Source organism: Martes martes (genome assembly GCF_963455335.1).
Source record: "Martes martes genome assembly, chromosome: 9".
Taxonomy (NCBI): Eukaryota; Metazoa; Chordata; class Mammalia; order Carnivora; family Mustelidae; genus Martes; species Martes martes.
This window is the reverse complement of record NC_137896.1, coordinates 71,802,095-71,827,669: the sequence shown is the minus strand read 5'-3', so window position 1 is coordinate 71,827,669 and position 25,575 is coordinate 71,802,095.

The window sequence follows — 25,575 nt, the reverse complement described above, 5'->3', positions numbered from 1 at the left end:
AGTAAATTAAACTTGGGGAGTTTCTAATGAAGAAAATTTGAAAGCTCATGTATTATATGCTGCCTAAAACCGCTGATTCTGTGACAACGGCAGACGATCATTCTCTGCCGGTGCTATTCAGCGTCTGCGGTAAGATACAGACCATGCTCTTCATATAATCACTCTAACATCTAGAATAAATGGAGGATATTTCAATGATAACAGATGTAACTTTTATTGCAGTTCCTTCAAAGCAGTTTAAAAATTTTGAGATTACAGCAAAATAATTTCTAAACAGTTATGTAATAGTCATGAGAGGGTGGCAGTTTGGAGGCAGTAGGGGGTTCAAATGCTGACTGGCTGCTGACAGAATCAGGAAAAATTTTCAAATTATCATAAACCATCTAGGCAACTATGATTGTTCAGGAGACCTCAGTGATCCAAGAACAGTCCAATTTTTCAAAATATCTTAGAGCTTTTCTCCTTTCACTAGAGGCTTCTTTTTTTGCAGAAAGGTAATAAAATGATTATAATTTGAGATTGAGATGAATTATCAATTCATCAGAGTGTATGTTTAATGTGATATACTTGCACTAATGGCATGTGCTTTCTAATTAGGGAGCTATTCTCAAGACAGGAAAAAAATCATTTTCTCAATAAAAATATTTTACACCCAAGATATGGGGCCTTAAAAAACTTAATGAGCTCTGAGGCTGACATTACAACAATTAAAATATGAGTGAAAAAATAAGTCTGTCTTGTTGAGCAATCTGGATGATTGGAGATATTTCCCTTATCATATGGAACATAGGTCACATTTTATATTATTTGCAAGAATCTGCAATTTACCTCAAGGGAAAGAAAGCTAATTTTCCTAAAGTGACAACGGGATTCTCTAGCTCTGGCTGATACACAAATATTGTATTCACTTAGGAAGTAGATATTTCTTGCAGTGGGTTAATAGGGGTTTTGCAGAAGTCTGGTGAATTATGAGGAGGCAATTTTACAATTTTGAGCATAAGTGATTATGCCTATTTAGTGATTAATGGGGCAGAATTGACCTTTTCCAAAAATGGGCAATACAATTTTTGAACCAGTAAGCTTTTCTCAGTGAGTGATTTCACTTGAGTTTGAGAAAAACTAGGTAAGCACACTGACTTTTCCACATGTCAATCCGATAAACACTTATTAAATACTGCTATGTAGATAGCACTTAACTAGACATAATTACACAAGGTGGGTACCAGGCTAAAGAATTTGGATTTAATCCTAAAATGAAGCTCTCGATTATCCTGAATTCTATAACTTGTCCATATTTCTGTAAATGTCATACTCATCCACCTGGTTGCTCACTCCAAAACTACAGAGTTGTCCTTAATTGAAATTGCCCTAATTCCTCCCTATCCTTCTTAATTTTATACCCAGTCTACCAGCAAGACCTACTGGCAGTGCCCTTAAAACGTATCCTGAGTCTGTCCAGTTTTCTCCAGTGCCACCATCACCAGCCTAATTCACACTACCATCCTTTCTAATCCAGATTACCTCAAGAATTTCTTCACAGATCTCCGGGCTCCAGTTCTTGTCCATTGCATTATAACCCATTCTCCACCCAATAGTCAGTCAGTGTTTTACAGGCATAAATCAGATCATGCACTATCCTGCTTAATATCTTCTAAATTTTCCCCTTTGCTTTTAAAATAAAATCTAATCTTTTTCTCAGGGTCTGCATTATCCCATATGATTTGACCCCTGTCTACTTCCCCAGTCTTAGATTGTACCATTCTGTTTTCATTTATCAAATTTGTCTGATTCATAACGACTTTCTTTCAATTTCTGAAACATGCCCGGTGTGTTTCAGAACTTCCGCCTGGTTAGTCTTCTAGCCTAATCCACAATGTGCTGTCTATCTCTCATCACTTAGGTTTTAGAGCAAATGTCTCCTTCAGAAGTAGTTATTCCCTAATGGCCTCCTCTTCTTAAATAACCCACCCGCAAGATTATATATACACATTTCAAGACACATTCCATCTCATTTTTTTCCATCAGAATATGAATCACTACCTCTAAAAATTTTTGTTTGCTTTTTTTTTCTGTTTTAATTTTGTCCTCCATTAAATCACAGGATCCACAAGTTCAGGGTGCTAATCTCCGTTACTCACAAATAATCCAAATGCCTAAAATACCACCTGATACATAGTAGGCATTCAATAAATATTTACTGAATAAATTAATAAACCAGGCCTTAAAAAAATAGGAATCCAAAAGAAATTATTGAGAAATGTCATGTTAACCTCAATCTGACAGCTAAAACTCCCTATAGATCTGCAGATGGGAGGCAATAGAGAGGTTAAGAACCCTAGATATTGGAGCCAGAAAAGTCTGGGTTCAAGTTCTACTACTGACACATGCTAGCTGTTGGCCTTGTAACAAATTGTTAAACCTTCCTGAGATTCAATTTCCTTCTTTGTAATATGGAGATAATAATGTTTCATTGGATCACTCAAAATCAAAACAACTAGTAGTACATAAGTATTTAGCACAAAGTCTCACATTAAGATCTGGAAATTATTACAACATTATTATTATTCCACTTTTCTAATTTTTCCAGCATTCTTTCCTACGTTCACTATCATTAAGAAAGGTTAACAACCAATCCATAAGAATTCATTATATGCTTATTGAGAATTCATGAGAATGAAGGGAAATAAATGGTAGAGAAGAAGTAAAAAAGAAGGCTTTGGAAAGTCCAAACTAAAATTCTGTTTCAGAAACCATTACCAGCTTTTAGGAGTTTTCAGGAGCAGTAGATCTAATCCTTACTCAAAGGAATTTCAGATAAACCTTCTGAAAAGGATTATGTGTCCTCTTGGGTCTTTTTCTTACATTGAGCAAAGCCATGTGCCATCAGTTTTCTCTTACCATGCTAATAACTTACTATGTAGGGATGTTGAGGGAGTAATCAAGACAGGGGTGAAAGAGGTAATGACAGGACACTCTTTATGATAAGACCATAATTGCTCCCCGACACAGAGGCTCATGTGGAAACACAATGAATGAAAAAAACATATAGATATGTAATATATAATACATATATATAATATATTCATATATATACACATATGTATATATGTGCACATATATATATATATATTGTGTGTGTGTGTGTGTGTGTGTGTGTGTGTGTGTGTATGTATGTATTAAAAGGCAAACCCAAAGCTTTGGGTTTTCTGCTGGGAACAGTTCCAATTTTTTAATCTGATAGGAGGTTACCTAAGAATCATATCCATTAGTTAATTATACAAAATACACATTTAAGGGTGGTAAATGGTTCAGTTGGTGATTTCTCACCACCAACTTGCCAATACCATTCCTCTAGATAGGGGATCTATAACCTGACAGTGATGGAGGACAAGGGCACTCAAAGCTTAGCTCCCTCAGTGCTGGTTGCCATGGCTACAACCTCAAGAAACCTTTATTTCACAACTAGGCAAAGTCTGCAGCTTTTGAATCAAAATTAGTTTATTCATTTTAATTTGAGTCAGATCTAACAAAATCCTTACATGCCTTGTTTGAAATAATAGTTTTGCTTTTTGTATAACAATATTTTTTAATTAAATAGAAACAATTCCTCCACCACCGCCCTGCTTCACCTCCAATGATGCCAGGTCCTAGGAACTGAGGAAATACATCATTATACGACTTGTAAGGTCTGAATTGTCTAAAACAGAAACAATTTTCAAACCAACCTAGATGTAGGTTACCATATCAAAAGAACAAATTTTAAACAGAGTCTTCAAAAAAATACAGATTTTTCTTTTATGTCTACATTGAAAAATAAATATTATTTCCTCAGAAGACCTCAGAAGAAGGGGAGTAAAAGATTCCTTAGAATCTTTTAAATGTTAATCAAAGAAAAACTTCTTTTAAAAAAAGATTTTATTTACTTATTTGAGGGAGAGAGTAAGAGAAAGCATGAGAGAGGAGGAGGTCAGAGGGAGAAGCAGCCATCCCAAAGAACTGGGAGCCCAATGCAGGACTCAATCATGGGACTCTGAGATCATGACATGAGCTGAAAGCAGTGGCTTAACCAACTGAGCCACCCAGGGGCCCTAAAGAAAAACTTTTTAACATCAATCATTTTTGTCTCTCTTTGGGCATGCAAGATACTAACCAGAATAGAAAAATGATTTTTAATTATCCATAAAAGTACAAATAAGCATAACTAATATTGCCAGCCCTCAGCCCTTATCCAGTACCATTGCTGCCCCACCAGTTTAAAGTGCCATGACTTTGTTAATTTAATGGGCAAATAGAATTAACAAGTCTCTAAAATATTCTCAGACTATCATTCTTACTACAGCAGGAAGAGGAGATATACTGATATTTTAAAGCCAAAAATCTATGCATTTATTTATTCCTTCATATACTTAACAATTTTTTTAAAAAGATATTTATTTATTTATTTATTTGACAGAAAGAGACAGTGAAAGAGGGAACACAGCAGGGGAGTAGGAGAGGGAGAAGCAGGCTTCCCACTGAGCAGGGAGCCTGATGCAGGGCTTGACCCCAGGAACCTGGGATCATGACCTGAACTGAGGGGAGACGTTTAACGACTGAGCCACCCAGGTGCCCCTATTTAACACTTTTTTTTTTTAATTGATTATTGACTATGTGCTAGGTACGGAGATATATAGAGACGTATTTTTTTTCCTAAAGGAACATATAGATCTATTATAAAAATTGATCAGTAAACAGGGGCGCCTGGGTGGCTCAGTGGGTTAAAGCCTCTGCCTTCGGCTCAGGTCATGGTCCCAGGGTCGTGGGATTGAGCCCCGCATCGGGCTCTCTGCTCAGCGGGGACCCTGCTTCCTCCTCTCTCCCTCTCTGCCTGGCTCTCTGCCTACTTGTGATCTCTGTCTGTCAAATAAAGAAATAAAATCTTAAAAAAAAAATTGATCAGTAAACAAAGAACTGCCTATGATAATGGCTAAACTGAGGGTAGAGGAAAGAAGATACAGTGACAACCCAACATACAAGCACTTTCCACCCAGGATTTTGCACAGGGAATGTTTAGGTTGATTGTGAATGAGAATAAGAGTCTGACTGCTAGTAGGTGAGCAGTAGGTAGAGGGCTATTTCAGAGTGAGAAATATGTGTCATGTGTCATTTTTGTGTTGTTATTTAACAAATTACCAGTGTATATGCTTTGCCCAATTTTTTAATTAGCATATAGACATCTTTTCTGTATTGATTAGTAAATTGAATTCATATATTAATTATATCTAGCCCTTGTCCATCACTGGATTTTGTGAATTGTTGGTTTTTATTTCAAATTCATAATGGGATTTTATAGTATTTGGTTTTAAATATTTTTAGCCATGTATTTTAAATGAGCCAAAATAAGTAATTTTCTTAATGGATTTTATGTTTGTTATTATGCTAATAAATCCTCAAACTCAAGATCAAACAGATGTCTACTTGTATTTTTCTTTTAGCAATTCTGTGGTTTTCCATTTACATTCAAATCTTTAAGCTATTTGAAATTTATTTTAACATTTATTATCAAATACAGATCTAATTTTATTTTTTCTCCAATCAACAGCTCTTGTTCAATACTATTAATCTCTCATTTTCCTACCAATTTGGCCATATTTATCATATAATAAATCCTGATATAAATTTAAATATGGCCATGATTTTCATTCTATTTCACTAATCTGAATTATCATTACTGTACTAGGATCATTATGACTTTAAAATATATGTTATCTTTGAGAGGACAAGTTTCCTTAGCACTTAAAAAAGTTGGGTTATATCATACTCTCTTTCATTCCTTCACAATAGACATTTACAATAAAGTCACCAAATTATAATCCATTTGAACTTTTATTATAAGTTAATTATACCTATAGATTCATTTGGAGAGAATGGACAAATTACAATATTAAGCCTCAAATTCCAAGACATATTTTTTTAATTATTTAATTTTTTCTTCCAGTCCTTTATAGTTTTCTTTTTATCAGCTTTTTTATATTTCTTATTAGTAACTCCTTACCTCAGGTATTTCAACTGGTTGTTCCATTTTGATAAAGAATTTTAATTGTTGGGGCACCTGAGTGGCTCAATTGGTTAAGCATCTGACTTGTGATTCCCACTCAGCTCATGATCTCATGGGTCAGGGGATCAAGCCCCCTGTTGGGCTCCACACTCAGCAGGGAGTCTGCTTAAGATTCTCTCTCCCTCTCCTTCTGGCCCTCCCTCACCTTGTGTGTACTCATGCATGTGCTCTCTCTCTCTCTAAAATAAGAAATATTTAAAAAATAATTTTAATTGTTGTTGCTGTTGCTGCTGTTGTTTGCCATTATGTTTTCTAATACATTATTTCTTGTATACAGGATAGCTGTTTATTTCATACACACATTAATTCATTTATTAAGGATAGTGATTTTTCAGTGAATACTGGGTTTTCCAGATGACAAGATGATCTTATTATCTAAACATAATAATACTTTTGGATATATCTTCCCAACATTTGCTTTTTAGAGTTTTTTTTTTTTTTTTAATTTATTTGTCAAAGAGAGAGACAGCACAAGGAAGGGGAGCAGCAGACAGAGGGAGAAGCAGGCTCCCTGCTGAGCAAGGAGACCCATGTGGGATTTGATCTCATTGCCCTGGAATCACAACCGCAGCTAAAGGCAGATGCTTAACTGACCGAACAACCCAGGTGTCCTGGAATATATATTTTAGCATGTAACATTTTACCCCATAAAATCAGTTGCCAAATATTGTCAACTCTGGTTCTAAAATATCTCTCTTCCACTTGCTATGTCTCTAATTTAGTCACTCATAAAAACTATCTGATATTTGTAACTCCTAAGGATTTCCTTGTTGGGGGGAAATTAAGGGACAGCAAGTCATGCTGTAGGAAATGCTAAAGGAAATCCTTGAGGCAGAAAAAAAATGACACCTGAAGGAAATTTGTATTTTCACCAAGAAATGAAGATTCAACATTCAATACAATCTCTATCAAAATTCCACCAACAGATGGGTATTAAGGAGGACACAGATTGGGTGGAGTATTGGGTGTTATACACAAATAAAGAATCATGGAACACTACATCAAAAACTAATGATGTACTGTATGGTGACTAACATAACATAATAATAATAACAATAAAAAACTGAAAAAAAAAGAAAAAAATACCATCAACATTTTTCACAGAGCTGGAACAATCCTAAAATTTGTATGGAAACAGAAAAATCTCAAATAGACAAAGGAATGTTGAAAAAGAAAAGCAAAGCTGGGGACCTCACAACTCTGGACTTCAAGCTGTATTAAAAAGCTATAGTCATCAGCATAGTGTGGTATTGGCACAAAACAGACACATAGATCAATGGGACAGAATAGAGAACACAGAAATGGACCTTCATCTCTATGGTCAACTAATCTTGAACAAAGTGGGAAAGAATATTCAACATAAAAAAGAGTGTTGGGAAATGGTGTTGGGAAATGGTGTTGGAAAAATGGGACAGCCATGTGCAGGACAATGAAATTGGACCACCTTCCTACACCATACACAAAATAAACTCAAAATGGATGAAAGACCTATATGTGAGAGAGGAATCCATCAAAATTCTAGAGGAGAATGCTGGCAGCAACATTTTTGACCTTGGCGGCAGCAACTTCTTGCTAGACATGTCTTCAAAGTCAAGGGAAGCAAAAGCAAAATGAATTATTGGTACCTCATCAGTATAAAAAGATTTTGCACATCAAAGATAAAAGTCCACCAAACCAAAAGACAACTGACAGAAGGGGAGAAGGTATTTGCAAATGTCTTATCAGAGACAGGGCTAGTATCCAAAATCTATAAAGAACTTATCAAACTCAACACCTAAAAACCAAAATACCAGTTAAGAAATGGGCAAAAGACATGAACAGACATTTCTCCAAAGAAGACATATAAATGGCCAACAGACACATGAAAAAATGCTCAACATCTTAGGCATCAGGAAAACACAAATCAAAACCACAATGAGATACCACCACGTACCAGTCAGAGGGGCTAAAATTAACAAGTCAGGAAATAACACATGTTGGCGAGAATGGGGAGAAAGGGGGACCCTTTTACACTTGGTGGAAATGCAAGCTGGTACAGCCACTCTAGAAAACAGTATAGAGGTTCCTCAAAAAGTTAAAAATAGACCTATCCTATGACCTATCAATTGCATTACTAGGTATTTATCCAAAAGATAAAAACAAAGTGATTTGAAGGGACACATGTTTATAGCAGCAATGTCTGCAATTGCCAAACTATGGAAAGAGCCCCAGATGTCCACTGACATCTCTCCAATCTCTCTCTCTCTCTATAGATAGATAGATAGATAGATAGATAGATATGGAATATGTACATATACATGATCCATATGTTGGAATATGTCCCAGTCAGCAAAAAGAATGAACTCTTAATAAATAAATAAAATCTTTTAAAAAAAGGGGGGGCACCTGGGGGGCTCAGTGGGTTAAAGCCTCTGCCTTCGGCTCAGGTCATGATCCAAGAACCCTGGGATCGAGCACCACATTGGGTTCTCTGCTCAGCAGGGAGCCTGCTTCCTCCTCTCTCTCTGCCTGCCTCTCTGCCTACTTGTGATCTCTGTCTGTCAAATAAATAAAAAAAATCTTAAAAAAAAAAAAAAGAATGAACTCTTGTCATTTGCAATGACATGGACAGAACTAGAGGATATTATGCTAAGTGAAATAAGTCAGTCAGAGAAAGACAAACCTCATATGATTTCACTCCTATATGGAATTTAAGAACATGGGGGAAAGGAAGGGAAAATAAAATAAGAGGAAAACATAGAGGGAGGCAAACTATGAGAGACTTAATTACAGAGAAAAGTGAGGGTTGCTGGAAGGGAGGTGGGTGGGGGATAGAGTAACTGGGTGAAGGGCATTAAGAAGGGCACATGAAGTAATGAACACTGGCTGCTGTATGCAACTGATGAATCTCTGAATTCTATCTCAAAAAATAATAATACAGCATATGTTAATTAAATTGAATTTAAATAAAAAATAATAATGGCACAGAAAAAGAACAATGGAAAAAAAGGATAATATTGTAATGATCTTATACTATATACTATATAGTATAAAATTATTTGCAGGTAGACTGTGATAAGTGAGAGACTCATCTGATAAAACACAGCAGAATTTTTCCAACTTTTTGATCTTACAAAGCCTTAAAATTACTGAAGACTGTAAAGAACTTATTTGTATGGATTTTATCTATCAGTTATTATCACTTTATAAATTAATTTTTAAATGTTTACTGAAAAATAGTAGTAATAGACTCATGTTAACAAATATATAACATATTTTTGTGAAAAATTACTCTATCTAACAAAACAAAAAAGAGTGAAAAACATGTAATTACTTCACATTTTGCAAATTTCCTTAATGTTGGCCTAAGAAGAGACTGATTCTTAAATCTCCTTTACCTTTAATCTGTTGTTACATGACATGGCACATATCTTCTCAGAAACCCCATGGTACATTTGTGAAATAGAGAGGGAAAATACAAGTGACTCTTAGTATTACCGTGTAGATAATTTTGACCTCATGGACTCCTTAAGAGGTTCAAAGACCCACATGACCCTCTGCCCAAGAGAAAAAAGGAAGGAAAAAATCCCAAAGAGGTATAACAAGAAATGAGTGAAGACAAATGTAATCCTAAAAATCACTTAATGCAAAAATTTTTAAAAAACAGGAAAACAGGAATGAGTAAAGATGGTACAAATAGAAAATAAATAGCAACATCATATATAAAAAACATAATGGTAATTACATTAAGTGTAAATGGATAAAACGTTAATAGGATAGAGTTGTTAGATTTTATAAAAATTCAAGGCTCAACTATTTGCTATCTAAAAACAACTCACACTAAATACATAGTTATTTAAATTACAAGTAAAGAAATGGAAAAAGATAAACCATGCAAAAACACTAGTTATAAGAAAAGTAAAATGGCTATTTTAAAGTCAGATAAAATAGACTTCAGAACAAAGAATATTACTTATTACCTATCAGTTGAGATACAGTTGATTCTCAGTATGTGTAGATTCCACATTTTTAAATCTGACACTGGCTAAAATCAATTTATAATCTCAAAATCAATATTGCCCATATATTTATGATCACGTGAAGACATGTGCAGGGTAGGGAATAATTTTCGTCTTCTGCCATGAACATTCCTAGCTGAGACTGAACAAAGTAATGCTTTTTTTTTGTTTTTCAGATCTCATACACTGGAGTAAAGAGATGGTAGAGAGCGATATGGTATAGTATAAGAATTTCCATCTCTAAGGCCAGAGGGATAGGGTTTAAATTTCAACTCTGGCACGTGTTGGTGGCATGTTCTCATACAAGTCACTGAAGAGTTTTGAGATATATTTTCTGTTTTGTAGAAAAGAAAGCAGAATCTACCAGGACATGTTGTTTTTAGGATTTAACTGATGTCATATATGCACATATATGTGTATATTTTCCCTAGGAGTAATGGTTCAGTATCCACTAATTCAGTGTTCATAGTGACATTACAGAACATAACTACCATGAATGATAAGAACTGACCATACATTTAAAGGGTCAACTCTTCAAGAAGAAATAAAAACCCTAATGTCTGTGAAACTAAAATAAGAGCTTCAAAATATAAGAAAAAAACCTTGACAGACATGTAAGGAGATATAAATAAATTCATAATAAGAGCTAGAAATTTCAAAACTCCTGCTTCAGTAATTCATAGAACAAATAGACACAAAATAAGGATGAATCTAATTGACATTTTAATACACTCCACTCAGCAACCAGAGAATACATATTCTTTTCCAAATGCACACGAAACACTCTCCAAGATACACCTGTGCTGGTTCATAAACAATTCTCGATACATTTAAAAGGATTATAATCATTAGAAGTATGTTCTATGACCACAAATGAATTCGATTAGTAATCAGTAACAAATTGCAATCTGGAAATTCCCTTATATGTATGGATATTAATGTATAAGGATATTATTCTAAAATACACTTCTAAAATACATGGGCAAATAAAGAAATATCTAGGAAAATTGGGAATTATTTTCAGCTGGTCGAAAATGAAAATACACCTTATCAAAACCTGTAGGTTAAATATAAAACAGTGCTTAAAGGAAATTTATAGCTTTAGATATTTATATCAGAAAAGGAGAAATATATAAAGTTAATAATCTAAACCTCCACCTTAAAAGCTAGAAAAAGGAGGCACCTGGGTGTCTCAGTTGGTTGGACCTCTGCCTTGGGCTCAGGTCATGATCCTAGCATCTGGGATGGAGCCCCCCATGTCAGGCCTCCCTGCTCAGTGGAGAGTCTGCTTCTACCTTCCCCTGCACTTGTACACCCCCTTTTTCTCCCACTCAAATAACTAAATGAAATCTTAAAAAAAAAAAAAAAAGCTAGAAAAAGAAGAGCAAGTTAAACTCAAAGTAAGTAGAGGGAAGGAATAAAATAGTGGCAGAAATCAAGAAAATAGAAGAAAACTTGAAGAAAAACAAGAAAATCAGTTGAAAAGAAATTTCCTCACAAAATCAGATTTTTTCATATTTAAATATTTTTCTCATCTTTGCTAGTATTTGCTCAATCTTCAAAGGTGGTGATGGTGGTAGAGATGCTCAAATAATCAAACCCCACTTAATGGATCAAATAACTCTTTTTTTTAATTCTTTGCAGAATGTAATGATTATATCTAAATCTGTTTTGATCACCACTGAATGAAAAGATGCTAGGATTAGGAGTTTTACTGGAGTCTTATCATCGTTCTGTTATTCATTAATTATAACACCTTGGATAAGTTATTTAATATTTTTGCACTTCATGGTTTTCAAATGACAAATGACAAGAATATTTTATACTCTGCATCTCAAAGTAAAGTGCAAAGATGAAGAGGTAGTAAGTTAGAAAAGCATTTAGAAAGCTAAATTAAATGTGGTCACAGGAAGACTAATAATCAAATACTACTACTTCACAATCTTAGTAGAATTTAGCTGAGTATGGAAAGAAAATTTAAGAGATTTAAAATATCCCTAAATTTGGGGCGCCTGGGTGGCTCAGTGGGTTAAAGCCTCTGCCTTCGGCTCAGGTCATGATTCCCAGGGTCCTGGGATCGAGCCCCGCATCGGGCTCTCTGCTCCGCGGGGAGCCTGCTTCTCCCTCTCTCTCTGCCTGCCTCTCTGCCTACTTGTGATCTCTGTCTGTCAAATAAATAAATAAAATCTTTAAAAAAAAAAAATCCCTAAATTTATAATGAGATTCTTTATTCTCCAGGCCCCCTTCTTAGTCTATGTTTGATCTTCCTACCATTTATCTTCCCCAATCTTTTTCTGGTTGCTCTTGAGGTCAGAGTTCCAGTTGTGTTAAATTGTTTGATATTCTGCTCCCAACACAATTCTCATGAGGAAATAAAGCCAAATGCAGACTCCATGACTGGACTAGGAAAAAGTAAAGTTCCAGTGTGCAAACTCCTATCAGTCCCTTGAAGTTGTTCTTATCACTATCCTATTGACACTATGGACAAGGATCTTTAAGCAGGAAATAATGGCCCTGTGATGAAAACTAGTACATTTACAAACAAAATATGGTAAATAATAACTATTATCATTTGGGGTTCCCTAGGCAATAGCTCCGAGCTTAGTGTTAGCCAGGTTGAAAAGTTTTTGGTTTTCATAACCAAGGATGACTCTAAAATGGGAGATAGTGCTTAAGCCTTGACAAGTAACCATGACAAATCATTGTATGGATACATTTCCACTTCAGATAAGACATTATTTTTTAGAAAAAATGGAAATGAGAATGATAATTGTTGTTTTAGTGACAGAAAGTATGTGGGTGGGTGTCTAGAGATTTATGGGATAAAGAAATTGCTATAAAAATAATTCTCAAATCTGAGAAGCCTCATGCACGCACAAATATGGTTGCTCTTTCTCCTATTCTTATTTGTCTTAATGATAATATTTCTTTCTTTTTAAACTATGCTGTTTCTAAGTCACAAAAAAACCCTTAAATCTCTTTTAATTTTTTTAAGTAAATGAAGAGATGTCTTATCTGTAAAGTTGCTCCCTGACCAATTTCAATACTTTAATGAATAATAGATAAATTTCATTTCCTCTTGATCCTCTTTCTACATGGCAGCCAAAATGATTTTGCAAAAACCCCAAACTAATCATGTCACTTCTTAATTAAAATATTGGAACAGGCCTCTATTGTCCTCCAGATAATGTCCAAATTATTATATATTTTTGAACGGGTTTATACCAGTTCCTATTTATCTTCAAACTTTTTACCTCTACTCTATGTTTTGTAAAGCACCTTTTTGTTGCACTGCTCTCTCCAACACGCACAACCAAGTACTGTGGGATCTAATCAAACCAGCTCTCTTGCAAACCCCTAAAAGGACCATGCTCTACCCCTATATCTGAGAAGGGTTAGTTTATTCTTAATCTTGTCCTTACCCTCTTATACTTTTAAAATAGGTATCAGTTAGCTTCTTAAGGTTATTGTCACCCAGCACTTAGCCCAAAGTCTGGCAATAAGGCATTGTTCAATAAATACTGGAAAGAGGGTTTATGAAGGATAGCTGGAAAATATGGAGAAAGGAAAGGAGGGAGGAAGAAAAATACTAAGGGAGCACAAGAGCCTTAAAATCTGGTTTGTTGCTGAGTCCCCACTCCTTTCCGTTTTCCTTAGTTCCTGCTGATTCTCAGTTGTGGAGGATATAGTAGGCCTCTTGACATTTCCCATGCTCTAGGGCTTTCTCATCTCTGCTCCTTCCCTTTACTTGACCTGCCCACTCTCTAAATCAGCATTTGTCCTTCACTGCCATATTCATCCCAGGTCTTCTCAGATATGATTTCCACTGAAACAAACACTTTTGGCCTCAAGGTCCCTAAACATTAAAAAGTTTCCTTTACTTATTAAAGACTGGGGATCTCTTTGGTGGCCTCACCACAAAAATACAACACAGTGAAGGATGATTAGCCTTGTATAATCCAAGAAAGGCTGTGTAGCCAAAGATAAAATCAGAATTTAATTATGGCCAAGTAACACACAATCTGGGAGAACCAATCTCTTAATTCAATCTGTCTCTATCTCTTTACATCTATTTAAGTAGACACCTTCAATATGGAATAAATAGCAGAATTAACTGTAGTAGGCTACCCTAGAAAGATTAGACTTGTTTTGTTATTGCATTTTACTTTGCTATTGAGAGAAACTCTACTCACATCATACTATAGGCAGACAGAGGATTTCATCAAGTAAGGTGGCCTTTCTTACAGGAGAGGTTGCTGAATGAGGAGTCTCTATAGGGAGAGAGAAATAATCTTCCAATGAGAAAGAAGCAAAGAGAGAGGTAATTTCTAGAAGTGTACATGCACTAAAAGACCCCCAAATCATTCTTATTTCAATATATCTAGTTGTGCCTCTCTACAGCTGGCTGGAAAATTGACTACATCTGCTGACCTGGATTTATAGACACAAATATTAAATAGGACCGTGAAGATCTGCACTGGCAAGTTTCTGATTATGTCACTCTCTTCTGAACCCAAACTCCGAGTACATAAACTCATAAATGTAACAAAACTCCCTTAACCTTACATATCCTGTAGATTTATTTAAATCAGTTGAATTGTAGAAAAAAACCCACATATTACTTTATGCTGATTCTTTTGTGGGGGGGCATGCACTGCTGGTGAGAGCAGCTGTGGGAAAAAGGCAGAATGCTTCACTTCTAACTAAGTCAAGGTTGAACGGTGGTAAATATGGCTAGTTATTACAGTCCTCATTAAACAACTGTTCTACAGAGGCCAAAATAGAGGACATATACCCAGCATTGCTAAACTAAATATGAAAATTAGCACAGAAGTACCAATAAATAGCAATAAGAAATTAAAACTATTTGGATACCTACTGGAAGCCTTCTTTAGGAAAGCAGAGCATCTGATAAGTAATTGAATATAAAAGATAATTTAAGTCACAAAGGTGGGAAGAGAGCCAGAGGTAGACAGAATAAAGGGGTTTCCTGCTTAATATAATTGAAGTCATGTCAAATGGAGTCAACTTCTCTTTTGTGAACTTCATCCAAACTCTATTATCACAATTTAGGGCAGTATAAATTTCCAGTTTTCTGTTTATGCATATTTATTTCACCACTGTTTCCTTGTCTCTGCTCCTGCCATCTTATTTTAGTATCCATTTAAAGAAAATTACTAAGTCATGCATCTTGTGACTTTAATTAAATTTCCTAAAGATTTGGAGGTTATAGGAGAGACGTTACGTCATGCTTCCCATAGCATCCCATCTTTTCACTAATTCTCTTCTTAGCCTTCCTAAAGAGAATTCTGAGAAGTGGAGTCTGGCCCCCTGAAACCACTAACTGGGTAGAAATCTGGCCCTGAGCAGCTTCCTTACAGAAGCCTCTGGGAAACATAAAGAATACATTTTCTTTACCTATAATGTAAACTACTCAGTAGACTAAATAAGACAACTCCTACCTCCTTCACCTATAAAATGAGTTCATTTCATACTTCATTTGTGCTTTTACAATCTGTTATAAAATATTGAAACTACTACATGAGTAGAGCACTTGCATATAAAAAAAATATTGAAATGAAGTACATACACTTATATATAAGGGCAAATCAGAGATCTCCTTAAATAGTTTGAGTCCCTTTGTGACCATGTCCAGCTTCAAAATAAACATGAATGATACATAATTTTTTAAAAAGATTTATTTGTTTATGACAGAGAAAGAGAGCAAGAGAGAGCCCATGTGCAAGTGAGTGCAGGGAGGAACAAAGGGAGAGAAAGAGAGAGAGAGAGAGAGAAACTCCAGGAGACTCCTCTCTGAGCTTGGAGCTTGACACTGGTCTCCATCTTGAGACCCTAAGATCATGACCTGAGCCAAAACCAAGTCAGACACTAACCGACTGTGTCACTCTGGGGCCCCTACAAATACTTATATTTATAATATTTTTTCATTATTTTGTGGTTGTCAGAAGGAAAATTCCAAAAACAAAATTCACTTAAAACACTGATAATAAAATACCAGGGTGATTAAACACTAATACCATATGTATGCAATTACCTTTATTTGCTTTAAAGTTATGTCTACGGAGGTAACAAACGAGAATAAACCAATAACAACCTGATTAATTTATTTCATGTAGACATGTGATCTGTATCATGCTGGCCAAATTTTTCTACAAAATGCATGTTCTTTTAGTTATAATTATCAGGATAATTCAGTAAGCTACCTCACCTGTGGTTTTTTTTTTTTTTAAGTTTATAACTCTTGTGACACTGTAGCATCTCTATGAGCATTTCAGTTAATTAAATTTTATTTTAAAATACTGTTTTCATTCAAATAAAATAAAATGGAGCCAGTTTTGATGTCACTGTGCTTTCATGAAAGAGACACAAATTGCCTATAGTTTATGGCTTTGTTTTCTCTAAAGGAATAGATTCTAGAGATATAATTTTGAACAGAACTTTTACTCTGTATTTTGTCTTAAAAGAAACAAGAACATATAGCTTAATAGAAATAACCCCCCATGCAGGTCATCAGCATGTATCATTTCTCATCTCTTTCATAGTATAGTTAATCAATACATAGCACATAGCATATAGTACAATTTCATTTAAGTGGAAGAGAAGAAGCATAAAATAGGCCACCCACAAAGTAACTTTAGTCACCAAAGGAATGATATAGTTCTCTGGAAATGAGAAGTACCCTGCCTTGCAAAGAGTCTTCATATCAAGAAATAGAAATTGCCAGAGAAGAAAGGAGACAGGCTTTGCAGAAAATTACTGATAGAAGCAGGGCATTTATGACAGCTACCAAGAAATCACTATTGTATTCTGATTTCTATAGCCATTTTTAATATTATCATTAAGACACTTCCTCCTCCTTTCTGGATTATCAACATTTCTTAACTCCACAACCCAGTACAATCTAATAAATTGCCTCTTGGAAGTACTGTATAAAATCTCACCAGAACATAAGCTCCACTAAGAAGAGATATGCTTCTGTTCTCCTCTCTGATGTATCATGGGCACCAAAAACAATTCCTGATACATAGTGTTGCTTAATGAATACATGTTGAGGAATTCCCTCTACCTACTTGTTTTCTGAGTAGGCATGAATTCAGAAAATTTGAATTGTGCTGTCAATGTCTGGGATCCTTTTGTTTTTTCTTCAAAGGAGTCTATTAACTCTTAATTTACCTTGAATTTCATATCTTAAAGAATTTGATCTCCCAACTGGCATGTACTGAATAATAATTTTCCCACACATGTAAATGTGTGTGTGTGTGTGTGTGTGTGTGTGTATGTTTTAAACCATTAGTTAGACTTTTTGAACTAATGAGACTACTTCATTTTCTTAAAAGATTTTATTTATTTTTTATTTATTTGACAGAGAGAGATGGTGAAAGAGGAAATACAAGCAGGGGGAGTGGGAGAGGGAAAAGCAGGCTTCCTGCTGAGCGGGGAGCCTGACTTGATCCCCGGACCCTGGGATTATGACCTGAGCCAAAGGCAGATGCCCAATGACTAAGCTACCCAGGCGCCCCATGCTACTTAAATAGGCCTGTGAGTTTGGGAGCCATTAGTCGATGTCAATGAATCAGGAAAATTATATACATGTGCATTTATGCCATAGTTTAATACATTTACAGTGAACTGACAAGCTTCAAACTCTGAAAAGATCCAACTATATTCTTTATACTGAGATAGAGGGAACAAGGCAGTTATATGCAGTGTTTTGCTTGCCTTCATGGAGAACATGAGTTCATAAAACAGCAATAAAAAATAGTCATAAATTGGGTTTAGTATTAATGTCAATTAGCATCTCAATGACATAATGACGGTGGTAAAACACTTAAACTTTACTGACATCAATAGCTATTATCAAGTCAGGTTTATTGATGTTATAATAAAGAGGGCCGAATTTCACAAAGCTTCTACTAGTTGCCAATACCATGTCAGGAAATCTCTGGGAAAGGTTGACAGCACACAAGTATACAAAATACTACCGAGTCAAAATACTAGCTCAAGCGGTCTTATTCTGGTATAACTGGTCAAGACAAATGAAAGCTATTTACTGAGCAAAAACCTAGTCCAGTCTTTGCTAGAAGTTATGGGGGATAAAATAAAGAAATAGGTATCATAGCCCCAATCTCAAGTTGGGTACAGTCTGGTTGAAGATACAGGAAAGCTATGAATGAAGAATTTCAGAACGCAGTGCCTGCCTTTTGTTCCATGATTTCCCCTGACATCTTCTTTGACAGCTGTTCATATCTGTTCTGCTTGTGATCTTGTCTCTGTATCCACTGTAGCAGTTGAGACGTGTCTCTTCCCTTTTCTGTTCCACTGGTATAGCCTTTTCAGATCTACTCTCATTGTCCTAAGTATGGTTAATCTAAAGCTCAAACCTGAGTTTTTGCCTAAAACATTTCAATGCCTCTCAATTCTTGTTTTATTACTAATTTCTTCACACTCATATAAGACCCTAGAAGACGTAGTTCATCTCCAATTTCTACAAAATCATTTCCTAAGACTCCTTGTTTCCTTTTCTGTGAATTTGGACTTCCGTTGTCATTACTTTTTAGCTATGAAATACAGACTCTACTTCCAAATGAGGCTTCCTATTTAAACTTGCCACCACTTATTATAGCACTGGGTCTCCTGAGCAAGAGGTACTTTGGTTCAATCATTTTCATGGCCATATATGGTACTGCAGCTACTACCGCAGCTCTGACTGAGGCCAGAAACCAAGCAATCTCCTATGTAGTAACTGTCTATACTTAAGTATCAGCATGTCAACAGATTCACATCATAGATTCATAGAATTAAAGATTTCAGAGGAATTTTAAAGATTATTTGTTCCAAAATCATTTTTGCATATAAAGAAATCATTATCCAGAAAGGTTAAGTGACTTGCCCAGAGCAAATGTTACTTATCAGAAGGTTTAAAGGAATGGAGATTCACTCTCAAATGTTGGTCTCAGGTTATAATAAAGAAAAAAAAATCAATTAGTTCAAGTTATAATTTTTATTACACAAAAATAAAGAGACAGATAGATAGATTATGGATAGATAAATAGACAGATAAATAGACATGGATAAGAATATAGTTCACCAGAAGAGACAGAAATCTAATACTGGTAAGTAGTAATTCTAATTTTAGCCTCAAAGAATGCATATATTCAAAATCGGTTATTTGTGTGTTAAGTTTCAACTCAGAGTTAACAGTAGATTAGAGTGAAATTTTATAAAATTACAACACTACTGAACCAGGATTAGCAGAACAGATTCATTTAGCACTTTAGGGGTCAAATTACCAACTTACTCTTCATCCACCAGCAGTTATTGGCAAATACTGTTGTCAGAGTCCAAAGAAATAACACTACTGATGTAACGTTAAAATCTCTGGATAAAAAACCTTGAGAGTCCTAATATAAAAAAAAAAAAAAATTATTGTCAATTAATCATGAACTGTAATTTCACCCCTACATCCAATAGGGGGCCTGACACATCCTTTCTCACAGTATCTCCCACATACCAGCCACTTGCAAGGATCACTGAGCAAAGAACCATGAGACAATATTTCAGAGTTGTGAGCATAAGCAGATGACACACGCAAAATCAGATGTTGATTTCCATGCCCTTTTATTTAGAGACAACATCAGAAAGAACGGGGTGTCTCAGTCCCAAACTGGCTGAGGTTATTTCTCTCATCCTGACAAGATAGTAGGGCATGGCAATGCAAAGCTTTGGGAGACACTTTGCACAGCAAACTGGTGTTACGTACTACACAGGAGCTGGCAAGGGATTCTGAGAAAGGGTGCTCAAAATAGAGAGTCTAGAAAATTGAAACATTGAACTGAACACTGAAAAATAGAATTGGAACACTGAAATATAGAATTGAAAAAAATCCTTACAATTCTAGAAAAGAAGCTTTCAGAAATCCCACTTCTGGGTATTTATCCAAAAGAATTGAAATAAGGGTCTCAAAGGAATACTAACACTAATATCTTCTTTGCAACATTATTCACCATAGTCAAAATATAGAAACAAACTAAATGTCCATCAACAGATGAATGGATAAAGAAAATGTGGCATATGTACAATGGAATATTATTCAGCTTTTAAAACGTAGGAAATTCTATATTATGTGACAACGTGCAAGAACTTTGGGGATATTATGCTAAATAAAATGAGCCAGACACAGAGACAAATAGTGCACGATTCTACTTATATGATCTATCTAAAATAATCAGAGTGAAATGATGGTTTGCAGGAGCTGGGGGCAGGGGGTGGTGAAGAGTTATTAAGCAACTGGCATAAAGTTTCAGCTATACAAGAAGAATATGTTCTGGAGATTTGTTGTATAACATTATACTTACAATCAACAATAGTGTATTGCACACTTAAAATTTCTTTTTTTTTTTTTTTAAGATTTAAGAGAGAGAGAGAGAGAGAGCACGCACAAGCAGGCAGAGGTGGAGAGGGAAGCAGGCTCCCTGCTGAGCAAGGAGCCCAACGTGGGACCTGATCCCAGAACCCCGGGATCATGACCCCAGCCGAAGACAGTGGCTTAACCAACCGAGCCACCCAGGCGTCCGGCACACTTAAAATTTTGAGGGCGTATCTCAAGTTAAGTGTTCTTACCACAGTAAAAAACAATTTAAACTTTTATTTTTTGTCTATAAACTTAAATCCCCACTGGCTACACTTCAGTGCTGAAATGATTTTTGAATTGTTCCGAATAGTCTATAGTGACATAAAAATCACTACATAGTGTGGCCTGCAAGTGGGCCAGTCACTGCTCCCAAGAGCTCCAAGCCTCAGCCAGTGATACTGCTGCCTTCCAGACCATGAGATTTGGTCTAAATGAAGAGATGAGAAGTGAACACAACTTAAGTGTGTTTCCAAACAAAATATGGTACCTACTGCAACTGGAAAGAAATGGCAGTACTAATTTATCCCATCATTTCCAAGAAACAGAGTTAATTTTCTGTTTTGTTAATACTATGTTAGTTTCCTCTGACAAGGGGAGAGAGATGGAACACATCCCTCTCTGCTTTGAACTGCTTCTAAAATTTCCTTTTCACTTATTTAGTAAGTCTAGTTCAGCAGTCCAGCATGGATCATCGATACTGGATTGGTACAAATCTGGACACACCTCCCTTTTCATTTTTTTTTTTTTTGTCCTGTGCACTGTGAAGAAGAAGCTCTCTCCTACACAATTTCCTATTCCTGGGCTGTTGGACCTATTATTTTAAATGTACATGAAAAACAGTTGGCTTTCTATCTTTCTCTTTTTAAAGGCACTTCAAAGTCATTACTTTATGAAAGTTACCATATAAATCTCTCTTCTGTTATTCTTCTGAATATCTTCTTTAACTTTCTGTGTGTCCTTCCCTAATCTTCTGGGCTATGCTAAAAAGTATCTCCGACTGATAATGTGCTATTGATGGATCTGCACTAGTCTATTCTCAGCCCCTTATAAATCTTATTTGGAGCAATAAAAGTAGCCTAAGATCCTTCCCTGAATATATTACATTTAATCTAAAATGTAACTCATTTCTCCATTTTCATCAATCTTTTTCCTCAAATTTAAAAACATTTCAATTTAACTGCCTCTATAAAATGGCAACAAGAACTATTTCATTATCTACAGATGTAATAAGTTTAAATTCAATATTTTTGATTTTTATAATGATAAGCACTTCAAACTTATTTTAAGGCTAAATAAATTTTATTCTAGATTCCTATTATTTTCTGCCTCAAAATTTCTATAGTATGCCTTTATTGTTATTTTGCTTTATTCCTTGCTTATTATTCAATTTTTTCATAGTACATTAATATATATTCTTAATTTTGTTTTTTTTCTCATTTAAAGCATTGATAGCATCATTTTTGTGATAGTTCGGTAACAACAATGATACAAAGCTTATTAGCTTTGCAATCCTTGTGCTTTTACACTTGAACTCATAATTCTGTGTTTAATAAATTAATCAAAAATATCTAAACCTTAAAGGTATAAAACACAGAAGTCATCCCTTTTAGTACATGTGCTGCCAAAGCGATCACAGAAGTCATCCCTTTTAAAATGGGTACAACATTTAAGAAATTTCGAATTCTTTATTTTTTTTTTAAAGGTTTTATTTATTTACTTGAGAGAGAGAGTGAGAGAGAGCATGAGAGGGGAAAGTGTCAGAGGGAGATGCAGACTCCGCACTGAGCAGGGAGTCCAATGCGGGACTCGATCCCAGGACTCCAGGAACATGACCCGAGCAGAAGGCAGTCACTTAACCAACTGAGCAGCCCAGGCGTCCAAGAAATTTCTAGTTCTTTAAAAGAAGAAAATAAGAAAACCAACCAACTACATTGCATGACATACTATATTATTTCCTTCAACTCCTTAAGCAAAGGTACTGATAATGATATGGCTTTTTAGGTTTATTTAGGAAACATTCATTTTTAGAAGGATACAATTCTGTAAGCTCTACTGTTTCTAACTCATGGCGCATTAACTGTTGCCCAGAGTTGTGCAAGGTGAAAGAACATGAACCCTGAGTCTAGATGTGCCTGAACCCAGATGCCAGTTCTCTCTCTCACCAGCTGAGAAACTATAAGAATAAATTAATCTTCCTAATCTTTAGTTTCTTCTTTATGAAGTAGATGACAGTAATACCATGTATTGGGTTGCTAAAAGGATTAAATAAAATAATTTATGTAATAAAATATGTACACTAGGTAATAAATATTAATTTAAAATTTATATTCCTAAATGAATTTCAAAGTTTGCCTTCCAAAATATTCTTTTTTTAAAATTTTTATTTATTTTTTTTTCTTCCAAAATATTCTTAAATCTGTATTGAAAATTAGTAATGGAGGGCTATTTTTGGGAGGATAATGTTAGCGACATTAAACTTATCTTTTTAAAATCTATAGCATTAAAATAGGTAAGTAATTAAGTTTAGTAATAAATAAATAAAATGCACAGCATTAAAGATAGTATCATTTTCTTTTTTCTGTTGCACTTCCCTAGTTCTAATGTCAAAAGTGCCATTCAGTTCTATGTTTTTCAGAAAGTTTTTTCTTAATAAAGATTTTTATTTATTTATTTGTCAGAGAGCAAGAGAAGAAGAGCATAAGCAGGAGGAATGGGAGGCAGAGGGAGAAGCAGGAAGAGGGAGAAACAGGCTCCCTGCTGGGCAGATGCAAGACTCAATCCCAAGACCCTGGGTCATGACTTGAGCTGAAGGCAGACACTTAACTGACTGAGCCACCCAGGCATCCGTAGAAAGTTTTAAGGTAAATCAGTGTAGCCAGAAACAAACAATGAAACATCTGCTCTCCCCAATCACATATTTAGTGATTCAGCATCAATTAGACATAGCTCAAGCAAAATTTTAGTTGAATGACTATGACGTCCTTTTTAGAATCTTAAGCTAAACCCACGGTGAATCACATTTTACTTTCCACTACATTTTATTCCATATTTTCAAACTTCAGGGCATATGATTAAGGTCATTTTAATGGTTCATGTTTTTAGATAGGTTTTAAACTAGTTTATTATCAACATTTTCCCTCAGTGTTATCACTGAGACATAAGTGATATTTTAGAGCCATCCATCCTTTCAGTATCACGTTTTCAAAAATAGCACTACATAGCTCTATATGAAACTGATCATATTTATATGACTATCATTTTAAAGCTTCTTCTCCATTAATAAGTATAATTTTCAGAGTACCTTTTAATGACTTGATCTTGCTCCATGATTTGCTTTGAATTGTTACTACATGACTATATAATCAACTTGACATATCAATTGATGCTTTACCAGCATGAAAGTTCAGAATTAAAGCATAACAAATATGGGAATTTGATCTTAGTTAACTACAATATCTCTAGCATCCAAAGCGATGCCTAATATGCAGGACATACTTAGTAAATGTGAATTAAGTAAAAACTGGCTGTCTAGCTTATATGAATGCAAATACCATATTCTCTTCCTAATAGAATTTCACCACTTCTGATATTTAGAAATATGTTTTGTGTGTTCAGTTCCTAATATTCAGGGCTTCATAGTGATTTTGCTAATTAAAAGGAAATATAATGATACCCTTTGTGTGGCCACTAAAAGAGTAATATTTGATAGATTTATCCTAGAAATTGACTATATATCTAGTAGTTTTAGACTATAGGTCATTGAAAATGATAGTTTGACTGAATTATATTTGAGAAATCCTCAATAGAAATAAACCACTCTGAACTATTAGAAGACTCAATACTGCTAAAATTTAAGTTTTCTCCAGATTAGTTTATAGGTTTAAGACAATCTCCCCCATCTCCCTACAAACACTTTTGAAAGGAATTCTAATATTTCTGTGGAAATGCAAAAAAATCTAGAATAGCTAAAATAATTATTAAATAATTATTAAAAAGAACAAAATTGGAAGAATTCTACTACTTGATTTCAAGACATACTATAATGCTATAAAAATCTAGACAGTGTGGTATTAACATAGGATATATGGAGAGAGCAGTGGAATTGAATGGCATTCAGAAATAGACTCATACTTACACAGCAATTGATTTTAAGCAAACATACATTATTTAGTGAATAGTTTCAGTATTTGGTAATGGAATAATTATGCATCTATCTTGAAAGGAAATGAACCTTGATCATACACAAAATTAGGTCACATACACAAAATTGAGATCAATCTTCATCACTGTCCTAAGACTATAGGCTAAAACTGTAAAAGGTCTACAGGAAAACGGAGAAAATCTACAAGACACTGGGTTAGGCTAAGACTTCCTAGATAGATTTCCTGTCCTGGAAAAGGACAGATCATAAAAGAAAAAAAAAAAAAAAAAACAACAACTGATAAATTAGACTTCATCCAAAAAATAAAAAGACATCAAGAAAATGAAGATCTACAGAATAAAAGCAATAATAATAATAATAAATAATAAAGTCACATTGTATATATATGACAAATACTTATATCCAGACTACATAAGTTGCTCTTACAATTTAATAAAAATACAACCAACTTAATAAAAATGGGCAAGATTTGAATAAATGCTTATTTATTTAGACAAAAATATGCCCAACATAATCAGTCATCAGGTAAATGTTAATTAGAACCACAATGACATACTTCTATACCTCCCATTAGAATGATTAAAATTAAAATGTCTGACAATATTAAGGTTCAATAAGGATGTGGAGCAGATGGAGTTCTGTTGCTGGTAGAAATGTGAAATGGCACAGTACTATGGAAAATAGTTTGTAGGTCTTATATACTTAAATACATACTCACCATATAAGACTCAGCAATCTCTTTCCTAAACATTTATAGGAAGAAACAAACAAACAAACAAACAACCTGTGTTCAAACAAAGATTTGTGCTAAATTTTCATAGCAGCTTTTTTAAAATGGCCCCAAACTAGAAACATCCTACATGTTTAACAATGGGTAAATGAACAC